Consider the following 15,184-nt stretch of genomic DNA (forward strand, 5'->3'; position numbering starts at 1 on the left):
TTTGATTCCAAACCCTAGGTCCGACTTCTCTCTCTCCCTACCCACCCTTTTTTCTTAGATTTGATCCACTTAGGGTGTGTTTCTACCCTAGATCCTTCATTAAAAAGATAGAGTGAGGCAAGGGCTACCATTTAATCTGAACATTTGGCGATTTGGAGCATTTTGGTATTCGGGCACTCATCTCTTTCTTCACCTTTTGGGTTGTTTTCTTGAGGTAGGGATTTCCTACTCCATTTTATAGGTTATGTTCTAAGTTTTGGTATTTTAATATGTTGGGGACACTTTGGTAAATTTTGGGAAAAACCTTAGTTGAATTTTTGAATTGATTTGTATAAGTAATTCATGGAATTGGGAAAAGATGGTTAAATTCATGGAATTGGGGAATTCATTGATTAAATGGCATAATTGGATAATTTGAATCATTTGTCTATTGAATTGTGGACATATTTATTTTCAGTTTAGAAATAACTGTTTTGGGCTATCGGTGGAGGATAGTCATGTTTGTTGTAGACATTGCATGTGGATTAGGAATAACTGGAACTAATCACATTGGTTAAATCATTAATTTTGACTGTGGCATTGATACGGAAAATACGCGTATTGATTGAGCATTGCATTTGCATACATTGTTTGTGTGTGGGAGGAGATAGGGGATGTACTCCACGGTTTAGGGGAAGATAGGGGATGGACCTCTAAACCGGATTTTGTTTGGGAGGAGATAGGGGATGGACTCCATCAGCATCACTTTTATGTGTGCTTATTTATATAGAAGTGTTTTATTGATACAGCACTAAAATGTGTATCAATCTGGAAGTATGAAGTGTTTGATTTGAGCTTGAGTCTCATTTGTTTGTTGATATTGGAAGGATGTGAATATGATGTATGTGATTCACTGTTGTAAGTTTGGCCAGGTTCTGAGCCATGTTGATAAAATTGGAAAGTAAAACGTATCTTAGACAATAGTGTCATGAGACTGTAAAATAAAGTAATTGATTATCTTGGTTAACCAGCTGTTGAATGCTATTGCTTTATTCATTGCTTATATATGGTTTAGTATATTTCTACTGGGCTGTGGCTCACCCTTTATGGGAACATCATTTTCAGGTTCAGGTGATAAACTTCCTCCAAGGAATTAGCTTGGGAGGGTTTGGGCTTATGGATTGAAGAAGATTACTTTTAGTTAACTGTCTTAAATTATTAGTACATGTAAACATTCAAGCCTAGGGCTTTTCTTGTATTGAGTTAGAACTCATATTTTTGTATCCAAGTGTTGGCTTGGAAAGATGTAAGCCTGTAGGGCATTTTATTCAATGATACATGTAATGCTTTATTTTGTAAAACTCTGATGAAAGAATTAATAGATTGTCTTCTTTAAATAATGAATGTCAATGATATATATAATGGGTTAATTTTGAGGGCGTTACAACTTGGTATCAGAGCGTACCGGGTTTGAATACTTTGGGTACGTGGGAAGTGATTAGTATCACATTGGGTTCGCCTCGTTTGATAGAGACTTAGTGTAATGTTATATGCTTATGTGATAACATGTTTATGTGATTATGTGGGTATGGAATGTAGTTTCTAGGATGTTGATTGGACCCTTGAGTTTCTTGTAGTCTTGTTGGAAAGGCACTTGATCACTGCTGCTTCCAACCGGAACTGTAGTAACGCATTGGGACTATCATTATCCGGGAATGAAATTCGTAGGTGCTTATGTGATTATGTGCTTACGTGGAATGAATTATTGTTGTCCATTGAATTAGGACGCGTGTGTTTAGCTTCGGCACATTTATTAATGTGCTAATGTCTTTGTTTCCTTTATTAGGATGTCAGGACGAGGACGAGGATGCGGTAGGCGTGGTAGGCCGGGTAGGCAGGAGGTGCCTGTGCCAGAGGAGATTCCGGCAGTTCAAGAGGGAATTGGCCAGGCCAACGTGGCCGAGCCAGTAGGCCAGCAGGCTATGGGCGCTCTAGCCCGAGAGATAGCAGGGGCATTCAGGGAGTCAGTAGGCATTCTTAGAGCTGAGAATCAAGCTCAGGCTGGTATTGCGGATGCAGGACCTTCCTTTCTGAAGAGGGAGTTCTTCCGGTCCAATCCGGATGAATTTGTGGGTGATCCTAAAGAGCCACTTAAGGCAGATAAATGGCTCGAACAGACAACGAAGACGTTTGAGATGCTTGGCATCGAAGACGAGGGGTTGAAAGTGACCTTGGCATCTTTCCAGTTGAAGGGGGATGCGGGTCAGTGGTGGAAGTTTACTAAGGGGCGTATAGGAGGTACGTGGGAGGCTTTTGTGAATGCATTCCAGGAGAAGTTTTTATCTCCGGCAGTCAAGGAGAAGCTGCGAGACCAGTTTTGTCAGCTTAAGCAGGCGAGTTCTTCAGTGGCCGAATTTGAGGCTGCATTTACTAGTTTGTCCAGGTTTGCACCTGAGTTGGTGGCGTCTGAGGAACGCCGTTGTATTGAGTTTGAGAAGAAGTTGAGGCGTGGCCTCAAGCTGAGAGTTGGGGGAACTATGATTCGGGATTATGGGCGTATGGTTGATGCTGCAGCCCATATGGAGATCATGATGCAGGAGGAGGAGGAAGGGCAGAAGGGCTCCAAGAGGAGTCAGGATAGTCAGAGTGATGGTAGGAGACAGAAGGGTTTTAATCCCCAGCAGTCTCAGGGTAGCTTTTCGAGATCGACTTTTCCTGTACCGAGTGCTAGTTCGGGGAAAGGCAGTCAGGGAGACATTACCGGTTTCAAGTGTGGCCAGCAGGGCCACAAGTCTCCAGTTTGTCCTCAAAGGGGAGGAGTTCAGAGAGCAGCATCTTCTTCGGCTCGATCTCAGAGCCAGAGTCAGGGTAGAGGTCAGCCACTCTCGTGTTATCAGTGTGGTCAGCCAGGGCACATGAAGAGGTATTGCCCACAGTTGGGTGGCACACCTGGTGCATCTGGTTTGAGGCCGATTCAGGGTCAGCAGCCAACTCAGTCAGGTCAGGCCTCAAAGGCCAATCAGGGGGCTTCATCGTCTCAGTCGGTGCAGCAATCTTATGCTCCTAGGGTTGAGCAGGTTGATCAGAGGTCGTCTGGGCGCGTGTACGCTGTTACCGCGCAGGATCTTGTACCGACTCCATCAGTTGTGAGAGGTACCTTCTTGTTTTGCAACTCGGTTGCTAATGTTTTGATTGATACGGGTGCATCTCATTCCTTTGTGTCTGCTGCATTTGCATCTGTTTTGGAGTTGGAGTTAGCACAGTTAGCATCTCCTATATGTGTAGTATCACCTCTTGGGGGTGAATTGATTTTGAAACAAGGCGTTAGGGGTTGTGATATAGAGGTTGATTATCATAGAATCCCATTTTCCTTTGTAGTTATGCCTATGAGGGGTTTCGATGTTATTTTGGGTATGGACTGGTTATCATCATACCGGGCAGTTATTGATTGCTACCGCCAGAGGGTCACTTGTTGTACTGTGAGCGGTGAGTATTTTCATTTTCTGGGGGACCGGGTTGGTGATGTGCTGCCACCGGGGTATGTTCTGCGAGGACGGAGTGAGCTTAGTGGTCTTCTTGCTAACCTTTCGATTAATGAGGATGTTGAGACTCAGATTGAGTTGCCAAGGGTGGTTTGTGAGTACTCAGACGTCTTTCCCGAGGATCTTGTTGGTTTGCCACCGCATCGAGAGACTGAGTTCTCTATTGACCTGGTGCCCGGCACGGCGCCGATTTCTATGGCACCTTATCGTTTTGCCCCAGCCGAGTTAGTTGAGTTGAAGATCCAACTCCAGGAGTTACTAGACAAGGGTTTTATACGCCCTAGTGTTTCGCCGTGGGGAGCACCGGCCCTCTTTGTTAAAAAGAAAGATGGTGCTTTGAGACTTTGTATAGATTATCGGAAATTGAATCGGGCTACGGTTAAGAATAAGTATCCTATGCCTCGTATAGATGATCTGTTTGACCAGTTGAAGGGTTCCCGTTGTTTCTCTAAGATAGATTTGAGATCAGGTTACCACCAGTTGAGGGTCAGGGAAGAGGATATTCCGAAGACGGCATTCCGTACGCGGTATGGCCATTATGAGTTTTTGGTGATGCCATTCGGGCTCACCAATGCACCGGCAGTTTTTATGGATTTGATGAACCGGATCTTCCGGGAATTCTTGGATCGGTTTGTAGTCGTTTTTGTGGACGACATCCTTATCTATTCGCCTTCTGAGGAGGAGCACGAGGCACACTTGAGGGTGGTGCTTGAGTTACTTAGAGCCCATAGGCTGTATGCCAAGTTTGGGAAGTGCGAGTTCTGGCTGAGGGAAGTCAAATTCTTAGGCCATGTGGTATCCGGTGAAGGAGTGTCTGTTGATACATCCAAGGTAGAGGCAGTGCAGGATTGGGCACAGCCTAAGAGTGTATTTGAGATCCGTAGTTTTCTGGGATTAGCTGGGTATTACCGTCGGTTTGTGAAAGATTTCTCCAGGTTAGCATCACCGTTGACTAGACTGACTCGGAAGGGAGTCAAATTTGTATGGAGTGAGACTTGTGAAAAGTCGTTTCAGGAGTTGAAAGTCAGACTGACTACCGCTCCAGTATTGATTATTCCAGAGAGAGGGTTGGGTTATGCAGTCTATTGTGACGCCTCACGAGAGGGTCTGGGTTGTGTGTTAATGCAAGAAGGGAAAGTAGTTGCCTATGGCTCTCGTCAGTTGAAAATTCACGAGCAGAATTACCCTACACATGATCTAGAGTTAGCAGCTGTGATATTTGCCTTGAAGATTTGGAGGCATTATCTTTATGGTGAGAAATTCGAGGTGTTCTCGGATCATAAGAGTTTGAAGTATTTATTTACACAGAAAGACTTAAACTTGAGGCAGAGGAGGTGGATGGAGTTCATAGAGGATTATGACTTTGAGTTGCATTATCATCCGGGAAAGGCCAATGTGGTGGCCGATGCCCTTAGCAGGAAACCTGTTGGTGACATAGCTAGCATAGCCATCCGAGAGTGGGAGATGTTGGGTGCACTTGGAGAGTTTGATTTACTTTTGGGCGAATCCGTTGAGGCTGCGGCCTTGTTTTCTGTTTTTGCTCAGCCTTCACTTGTGACTCGAGTGTTAGAGGCTCAGAGAGGTGACTTTGAGGTAGAATCTCTCCGTGAGAAGATTTCCGGTGGGAAGGTTGAGGAGGGTTTGATGGTATTTTCCGACCTGAGTGTGAGATACCGTGACCGTCTGTTTGTGCCGGAGTCTTGCCGAGAGGAGGTACTCCGAGAGTTTCATCATTCACGCCTTGCGGTGCATCCGGGAGGCACTAAGATGTATCGGGATTTGAGTCGCCAGTTTTGGTGGCGGGGTATGAAGAGAGATGTAGCAGCTTTCGTGTCTAAGTGCCTTACCTGCCAGCAAGTGAAGGCCGAGCATCAGAGGCCAGCGGGTTTATTGCAACCCTTGCCTATTGCTGAGTGGAAGTGGGAACACGTCACTATGGACTTCGTTGTGGGTCTTCCGAGGACTCAGCGGGGTAGTGATGCTGTTTGGGTGGTTGTAGATCGGTTGACTAAGTCGGCGCACTTTATTTCTATGCGTGTGAGAGATTCGGTAGATCATCTTGCCGACTTGTATATTCGGGACATAGTGAGATTGCACGGGATCCCAGTTACGATCGTCTCAGATAGAGATCCTCGTTTTACTGCCAGGTTGTGGCAGAGTTTGCAGAGTGCCTTAGGCACTAAGTTGACCTTTAGCACGGCTTATCGTCCTCAGACTGATGGACAGTCCGAGCGTACTATTCAGATACTTGAGGATATGCTTCGGGGTTGTGTTCTTGACTTTAGTGGGTCGTGGGAGAGGCACTTACCGTTGGTGGAGTTTGCCTACAACAACAGTTTTCAGTCTAGTATCGGTATGGCACCATTTGAGGCCTTGTATGGCCGACCGTGTAGATCTCCTGTGTGTTGGGCCGAGGTGGGTGATGCACCTCTGTTGGGTCCAGAGTTGGTGAGGGAAACGACGGAGAAAGTTGAGCTTATCCGTAAGAGGCTTGTTACAGCGCAGAGTCGTCAGAAATCGTACGCCGACCGTAGGAGGAGACCTTTGGTGTTTGAGGTGGGTGATCATGTCTTTCTGAAGATATCACCTAGACGTGGTTTGATGAGGTTTGGGAAGAGTGGGAAGTTGTCCCCTCGATTCATTGGTCCGTTTGAGATCCTTGAGAGGATTGGCGAGGCTGCTTATCGTTTAGCTTTGCCGCCGCAGTTGTCCGGAGTACATGACGTGTTTCATGTGAGTATGCTTCAGAAGTATGAGCCGGATCCATCACATGTGTTGGATTGGACCGATTTAGTAGTTGATGAGAATGTTTCATATGAGGAGAGACCGATTCGAGTCTTGGATAGGCGGGATCAAGTTTTGCGAGGCAAGACCATCCCTTTGGTCAAAGTTTTGTGGAAACACCACGGAATGGAGGAAGCCACTTGGGAACGTGAATTGGAAGTCCGCGAGAAATATCCGGACATGTTTGTTGATTTGTAATCTTATAATTAGATTCTGTTATATTGTTGAACTTAAGAGCTTTATATATGTCTTAAGTTGTAAAACATTGAGTATGTTTTGGTAAATGGGTGTATCTTGAAACTTGTTTCATTATAGAAAGATTAGTGTAACATTGTAGATGTTGATTACATTGTTGGATGTGGTATATATGTCATGCAGTTGAGTATGATATGGAAATTGTTAACATTGAAAGGAATAATGCATAATAGTGGTGCAGGTTGAAATATATGTTGTTTTATATATTGTGGGATGCCTCTTGATGAAGAGATAAAGTGACCAGTATAGGGTCAAGTTGTTTATTATTGTTATATACTATCTTTGGGTATTAAAAAAAAAAAAAAAACCTGTTTTCAAATTTGTGCCTAATTTCGGGGACGAAATTCTTTGAAGGGGGGGAGGTTATAGCGACCCCGGTCTTTTCCCATTTAATTATTGTATCCGGACTGTTCCGTAGATTCTGTCATTGTATAATGGTTGTTGTTGTTATTCCTTATTTTCTCATTTGGAATTATAGGATGTGTTGGGCAGGTTTGTTTCAGGTTGGTTGGGTTTAGAAACCAAGAGTTGCTGTCCAGGTTTTTGGTTCTTCGCTCGAGCTAGGAGTTGTTCGCTCGAGCGAGAGGTAGTGTTTGATTTGGACCTGTAGCTGTGCATTCTTGGCTCGAGCGAGCTTTTCTTCGCTCGAGCGAGTTAGTTCATCCTTCGCTCGAGCTATAGTTCCTTCGCTCGAGCGTGTGTCTGGGTTCAGACCTGAGGGTTTGAGTTCTTCGCTCGACCGAGCTTTCTTTCGCTCGAGCGAGCATTTGAGTTGTTGGCTCGAGCAAGGCTTCCTTGGCTCGAGCGCAGTTTCTCTGTGTCTGGTCGCTCGAGCGACCAAGTCTTCGCTCGAGCGAGCCTGTCCAGTTTATATACACAGCAGTGGGATTTGATCAGTCTTTTTCATTTTCTTTTGATTCCAAACCCTAGGTCCGACTTCTCTCTCTCCCTACCCACCCTTTTTTCTTAGATTTGATCCACTTAGGGTGTGTTTCTACCCTAGATCCTTCATTAAAAAGATAGAGTGAGGCAAGGGCTACCATTTAATCTGAACATTTGGCGATTTGGAGCATTTTGGTATTCGGGCACTCATCTCTTTCTTCACCTTTTGGGTTGTTTTCTTGAGGTAGGGATTTCCTACTCCATTTTATAGGTTATGTTCTAAGTTTTGGTATTTTAATATGTTGGGGACACTTTGGTAAATTTTGGGAAAAACCTTAGTTGAATTTTTGAATTGATTTGTATAAGTAATTCATGGAATTGGGAAAAGATGGTTAAATTCATGGAATTGGGGAATTCATTGATTAAATGGCATAATTGGATAATTTGAATCATTTGTCTATTGAATTGTGGACATATTTATTTTCAGTTTAGAAATAACTGTTTTGGGCTATCGGTGGAGGATAGTCATGTTTGTTGTAGACATTGCATGTGGATTAGGAATAACTGGAACTAATCACATTGGTTAAATCATTAATTTTGACTGTGGCATTGATACGGAAAATACGCGTATTGATTGAGCATTGCATTTGCATACATTGTTTGTGTGTGGGAGGAGATAGGGGATGTACTCCACGGTTTAGGGGAAGATAGGGGATGGACCTCTAAACCGGATTTTGTTTGGGAGGAGATAGGGGATGGACTCCATCAGCATCACTTTTATGTGTGCTTATTTATATAGAAGTGTTTTATTGATACAGCACTAAAATGTGTATCAATCTGGAAGTATGAAGTGTTTGATTTGAGCTTGAGTCTCATTTGTTTGTTGATATTGGAAGGATGTGAATATGATGTATGTGATTCACTGTTGTAAGTTTGGCCAGGTTCTGAGCCATGTTGATAAAATTGGAAAGTAAAACGTATCTTAGACAATAGTGTCATGAGACTGTAAAATAAAGTAATTGATTATCTTGGTTAACCAGCTGTTGAATGCTATTGCTTTATTCATTGCTTATATATGGTTTAGTATATTTCTACTGGGCTGTGGCTCACCCTTTATGGGAACATCATTTTCAGGTTCAGGTGATAAACTTCCTCCAAGGAATTAGCTTGGGAGGGTTTGGGCTTATGGATTGAAGAAGATTACTTTTAGTTAACTGTCTTAAATTATTAGTACATGTAAACATTCAAGCCTAGGGCTTTTCTTGTATTGAGTTAGAACTCATATTTTTGTATCCAAGTGTTGGCTTGGAAAGATGTAAGCCTGTAGGGCATTTTATTCAATGATACATGTAATGCTTTATTTTGTAAAACTCTGATGAAAGAATTAATAGATTGTCTTCTTTAAATAATGAATGTCAATGATATATATAATGGGTTAATTTTGAGGGCGTTACATAGTCAGACTAGAGTGATGTTCAAAATTCAAACAATACACAACTTTCAAATAAAATATTCGATATTTTCAGAATAAATGTTTAGTACAATTTTCAAAATAGTTTCATCAAATATTCAAATAATTTTCATAATAATATTCGATATTGTTTTATACTTGACCCATATTTTATTTTAAGAGAACATGAAGGATATAAATAAATATTTATGATTTTAAACGATTCGATAGGAATAAAAATGAACCAACAGTGATAGAGGGTTACTTACCTCAAACGCTTAGAAATAACACTCCAACACCAACTCCAAACACCCAATTCCACCACTTCAATCACACAAACCTAATAAATAAAACCTCAAATAAATTAATATTTTTTGCATGTTACAAACACCCACAAAAGCACCACTATATTAGATTAATGTATTACTTTAATATCCAAGAGATCAAACCATTCAACCCAACTTTATAGCCAAACACACCTTTACCCATGATACAAAACTCCATTGTTTCTATTACCCACCCAAAGTTACACTTACACATTGCACCCAATTCTCAAAACCTAAGTAGGCACCTATAGATCTTCCAAATCTCCTTAATGCATTGATTGTTAAATTCCTCAACACAAACTTAATAATTAACAGTAAAGACAGATTTTACCTTAACCAATGGGTGTCCCAAAATCACCAACGTGCTGCCTTCAATCCCTATTGTAGCCTCGCTTGAACCTCTCTTCTCTTTTTCTTTTCTTTTTTCTTTTACCTTCTCAAACCCTAGCCGCCTATGGTGCAATTCATAGCCTCTGTTTTGTTTGTTTTCCAAGACTTAAAGCCACAATAGGTGGGCTTATTAACCTAATTTCACAAAGTTACAAAATTACCCATCTAAGTAATAGGAAATATAATGCCATCTCATAACTAATTCTTTGATATTAATAAATGACCCATATAAATTAATTTAATTACTAATCTATCCAATAAAATAATCCTACACACAACTTGGGTTTTACATTCTTCCCCTCTTAAAAGAAATTTCGTCCGCGAAATTTGACATACCTGTAGTCTCAAAAAGTTGTGGATACTTTTGTCTTATTTCATTCTCAAGTTCCCAAGTAGCTTCTCTCTCCGAGTGATTGCTCCATTGAACCTTAACGTAGTGGATGACTCGACGCCTCAAAACCTGCTCCTTCTTATCAACAATTCTTACAAGGTGTTCTTCATAGGTCAAATCCTCCTTAAACTACAACGGTGCATAATCAATCACATGATTGGGATTCGGTATATACTTCCTCAACATCAAAACATGGAAGACATTATGAACTCCAACTAGTGAAGGTGGTAGGGTAAGTCTGTAAGCTACCTCTCCAATTCGATCTAAAACCTCAAATGGTCCAATAAATCTAGGACTCAATTTACCACGAACACCAAACCTCATTACTCTTTTCATAGGAGACACATTAAGGAACACATGGTCTCCAACCCCAAACACCAAATCGCGTCTCCTGTTGTCTGCATAACTTTTCTGTCTACTCTGTGCAGTGCGATGTTGCTCTCTAATAAGATTGATCTTGTCCACTGTTTGTTGCACAATCTCAGGCCCTAACAACTTTCTTTTGCCTACATCATCCCAACAAATAGGTGATCTACACTTTCGTCCATAGAAAGCCTCATATGGTGCCATCTGAATGCTCGCATAATAACTATTATTATAAGAGAATTCCACTAAGGCCAAATGCTCATCCCAAGAACCTCCAAGATCATTAATACAGTCCCTCAACATGTCTTCAAGAGTCTGAATAGTTCTCTCTGACTGTCCATCACTTTGAGGATGAAAGGTCATGCTAAAATTCAAACTAGTATCCAAAGCTGTATGCAAACTCCTCCAAAACATAGATACAAATCTGCTATCTTTATCAGACACTATGGTCACTGGAATACCATACAACTTCACAATGTCCTTGATATACAATTTTGCAAACCTCTCTAAGGAGAACCCTACCATAAAAGCTAGAAAGTGAGCGGATTTGGTCAATTGATCAACAATAACCCAAATAGCATTGTTACCACCTTAGGTCCTAGGCAACCCCATCACAAAATCCATGGTAATATATTCCCACTTCCACTTGGGAATAGGAAGAGGTTGTAACTTACCTGTAGGTCTCTGATGTTCAACTTTCACCTGTTGGCATACCAAACCTTGAGCAACATACTGAGCAATTTCCCTCTTCATATTATTCCACCAAAAGTTCATCTTCAAGTCTTTATACATTTTAGTGCTCCCTGGATGTACAGTATACCCTGAACTGTGAGCTTTTCTCAAGATTTCTCTCTTGAGCTCTAAATCATTAGGCACACACAACCTCTCTCCAAATCTCAAGGTTCCATCTTTATGCATACAAAATTCCATCTGTAGCCCTATTTCCATTTCAGCCTTAAGTTTTTGCAACTGAGGATCTTTTCCCTGAGCATCTTTAATTCTATCAATTAATGTAGATTGAACTCTAAGGTTTGCCAACTGCACTCCATGGTTATGCCATCTAATCTTGATATTCAGCCTTTGCAAGTCCTCCAAGATATTCTTTTGGTCAGTGATCAAGGTAGCCAAATTACTCAGGGTCTTTCTACTCAAGGCATCAGCCACTGTATTGGCTTTTCTTGGATGATAATTGATAGTCAAATCATAGTCCTTTAATAGCTCCAACCATCGCCTTTGCCTCATATTTAATTCTTTTTGAGTGAAAATATACTTCAGACTTTTATGATAAATGAATATCTCACATTTCACCCCATACAATTAGTGCCTCTAGATTTTCAATGCAAACACCACTGTAGCCAACTCCAAATCATGCGTAGGATAATCTGCTCATATGGCTTCAACTGCCTAGACACATATGCCACTACCTTATCGTTCTACATCAGGACACAACCCAAGCCTATCTTCGATGCATCACTATAAATGGTAAAACCTTCATCTCCGGATGGAACTATAAGTACTAGAGCACACACTAATCAACTCTTTAGATCCTGGAAACTCTTCTCACAATCATCAGACCATTCAAATTTAACCCCTTTTTGTGTTAAAAGAGTCAAAGGCATAGAAATTCGAGAAAATCCCTTAACAAACCTTCTATAATATCTTGCTAAACCCAAGACACTACGAATTTCAGTGACACTAGTAGGCCTATTCCACTCTACTACCGCCTCACTTTCTTGGGGTCAACAGACACCCCGTCTTTAGATATCACATGACTCAAAAAAATGATACACTCTCCAGTCAAAATTCACACTTCTTTAATTTAGCAAATAATTTCTTCTCCCTTAATAACTGCAACACTATTCTCAGATGTTCTTCGTGCTGCTATTTACTCTTTGAGTACACAAGAATGTCATCAATAAAAACTACCACAAATTGATCTAAGAAGGGTTTAAATACTCTATTCATTAAATCCATAAAAGCTGCAGGCGTATTGGTTAACCCAAACGACATCACTAAAAATTCATAATGCCCATACCTAGTTCGGAAGGCTGTCTTAGGTATATCTTCCGCTTTAACCTTTAACTGATGATATCTAGAATGAAGGTCAATCTTAGAAAAGACTTATGCTCCTTGCAATTGATCAAATAGGTCATATATCCTAGGCAAAGGATATTTATTTTGAATTGTCACCTTGTTTAACTCTCGATAATCAATGCAAAGGCGAAAACTACCATCCTTCTTTTTCACAAATAAAACGGGCACACCCCAAGGAGAAACACTAGGCCTAATAAAGCCCTTATCTAGTAACTCTTATAATTGTTCCTTCAACTCTTGCCCCTGATTTCCTTCGACTGCTTGAGAACCACTACCAATATTAGTCACATTCCCTCGCTGATTGTTATTACCAGTCCGTCGATTCGTTTGACCCTAGCGTGTATTCCTAGCCATATTTGCCAATGTCTCCTCATGTTCCATTGCAACCTATATGCATCAATAATAAAACCACATCTTATTCTATTCTAAAGTCCCTATAACACGTAAATAAAATTAACATTTTACCAAATTATAAGCGTTCCCAATCCTACATCTACCCAACACCACTATTCTATACCAACTTTTAAAATTACAACCTGGCTCTGATACCATAAAATTGTCACGCCCCAAGCTCCGTGACAACGCCGCACACTCATTTAAGTGAGCATGCAAGGCTAAAAATCCAACACATAACCAACAATGTAAAATACTCAAATTAAATCCTTAAATATCATAATGCTAAAAACCATACAAATAGATAATTCTTATCATATGAAATTGTCCACCAAGTCCACTAATAAAAATAATAATAATAATAATGATCCAAATACTTAAATCATAGTCCTACTCTCGGCACTCCCACAAGTAAGAACCCTGCACAGCTCTACTCCTCAGAATCTGAAAAATAAAATAAGGGTAAGCTAGACAGCCCAGTAAATAACCAACCATCACTATTAGCTGGATCAAGTATACAAAAAAAATAGTCGATAACCAATAAATATATTTTTTGCTACCATTCAATAAATGAACAATTATTTTGTAAGATGGTTTCGTAGTTGAAAATAAACAGTGTAGCAATACATTTTAATTGAAAAGACAATGAGGTAATTCGATGAAATTTCGTTGTTCAAAATTGATGGTTCGATATTCAAATGGTTCAATGATGCAATTCACAAAACCCAAGTCTTGGTGACTATGGTCACTTAGCCCGTGACGAGGCCCAGAACCACACATAGGCCGGTGGTAAAGCCCCAAAAGAAACTAGTTTCTGTGCCAATAAATAACCCCCATTGGCTAGGGTCCAAATCATAGTCAGACTAGAGTGATGTTCAAAATTCAAACAATACACAACTTTCAAATAAAATATTCGATATTTTCAGAATAAATGTTTAGTACAATTTTCAAAATAGTTTCATCAAATATTCAAATAATTTTCATAATAATATTCGATATTGTTTTATACTTGACCCATATTTTATGTTAAGAGAACATGAAGGATATAAATAAATATTTATGATTTTAAACGATTCGATAGGAATAAAAATGAACCAACAGTGATAGAGGGTTACTTACCTCAAACGCTTAGAAATAACACTCCAACACCAACTCCAAACACCCAATTCCACCACTTCAATCACACAAACCTAATAAATAAAACCTCAAATAAATTAATATTTTTTGCATGTTACAAACACCCACAAAAGCACCACTATATTAGATTAATGTATTACTTTAATATCCAAGAGATCAAACCATTCAACCCAACTTTATAGCCAAACACACCTTTACCCATGATACAAAACTCCATTGTTTCTATTACCCACCCAAAGTTACACTTACACATTGCACCCAATTCTCAAAACCTAAGTAGGCACCTATAGATCTTCCAAATCTCCTTAATGCATTGATTGTTAAATTCCTCAACACAAACTTAATAATTAACAGTAAAGACAGATTTTACCTTAACCAATGGGTGTCCCAAAATCACCAACGTGCTGCCTTCAATCCCTATTGTAGCCTCGCTTGAACCTCTCTTCTCTTTTTCTTTTCTTTTTTCTTTTACCTTCTCAAACCCTAGCCGCCTATGGTGCAATTCATAGCCTCTGTTTTGTTTGTTTTCCAAGACTTAAAGCCACAATAGGTGGGCTTATTAACCTAATTTCACAAAGTTACAAAATTACCCATCTAAGTAATAGGAAATATAATGCCATCTCATAACTAATTCTTTGATATTAATAAATGACCCATATAAATTAATTTAATTACTAATCTATCCAATAAAATAATCCTACACACAACTTGGGTTTTACACTTAATGTTCATATACATAGCAAATAAATATATGTAAAAAAAAAAAAATCTGTACCCCCCGTGTTCGTATCTTAATTTTTTGAGAATTCCATGTCCCATGTTTGTACTCATGTCTAGGTCTCTTAGGCTACCACTGTGAAACCTAAAAGGATACACGAAGGCACTTCACTTTCAAAATCAAAGATGGTAGAAGACTATCTAGAATGCTTTGCAATAATAAGTGTTACAAACTCAACTGAGATATCAAATCCATTCATACATTAGCACCTTCTTGATACACAAAGCCAACCGAATGGAAAACAACAAATATATATTTTTTTTACTTTAAGCTCATATGATGGAAATCCATCTCTTAGGCTACGTTTGGATCATAAATTTGGGTTTTAAATTTCTATCCAAATCCATGATCCAAACACAGTCTTAGTAGATGCATACTACACAGAAAGTTTTGGGTGCCTACAATTTTGGATTTTAA

General features: G+C 40.0%; 2 protein-coding genes across 3 annotated transcripts in view; one reads left to right on the top strand and one right to left on the bottom strand.

Moving 5' to 3' along the window:
- LOC114308917 (K(+) efflux antiporter 2, chloroplastic-like) overlaps window positions 1–15,184 on the bottom strand; it is a 118,795-nt gene that overhangs the window by 95,545 nt on the left and 8,066 nt on the right. The gene's annotated exons all lie outside the window — the stretch shown is intronic.
- The window catches only part of LOC114272442 (putative disease resistance RPP13-like protein 1), a 295,308-nt gene that overhangs the window by 11,502 nt on the left and 268,622 nt on the right, over window positions 1–15,184 (top strand). The window lies entirely within an intron of this gene.

Source organism: Camellia sinensis, chromosome 2, assembly GCF_055761805.1.
Source record: "Camellia sinensis isolate YWXY chromosome 2, ASM5576180v1, whole genome shotgun sequence".
In the NCBI taxonomy this organism is placed as follows: Eukaryota; Viridiplantae; Streptophyta; class Magnoliopsida; order Ericales; family Theaceae; genus Camellia; species Camellia sinensis.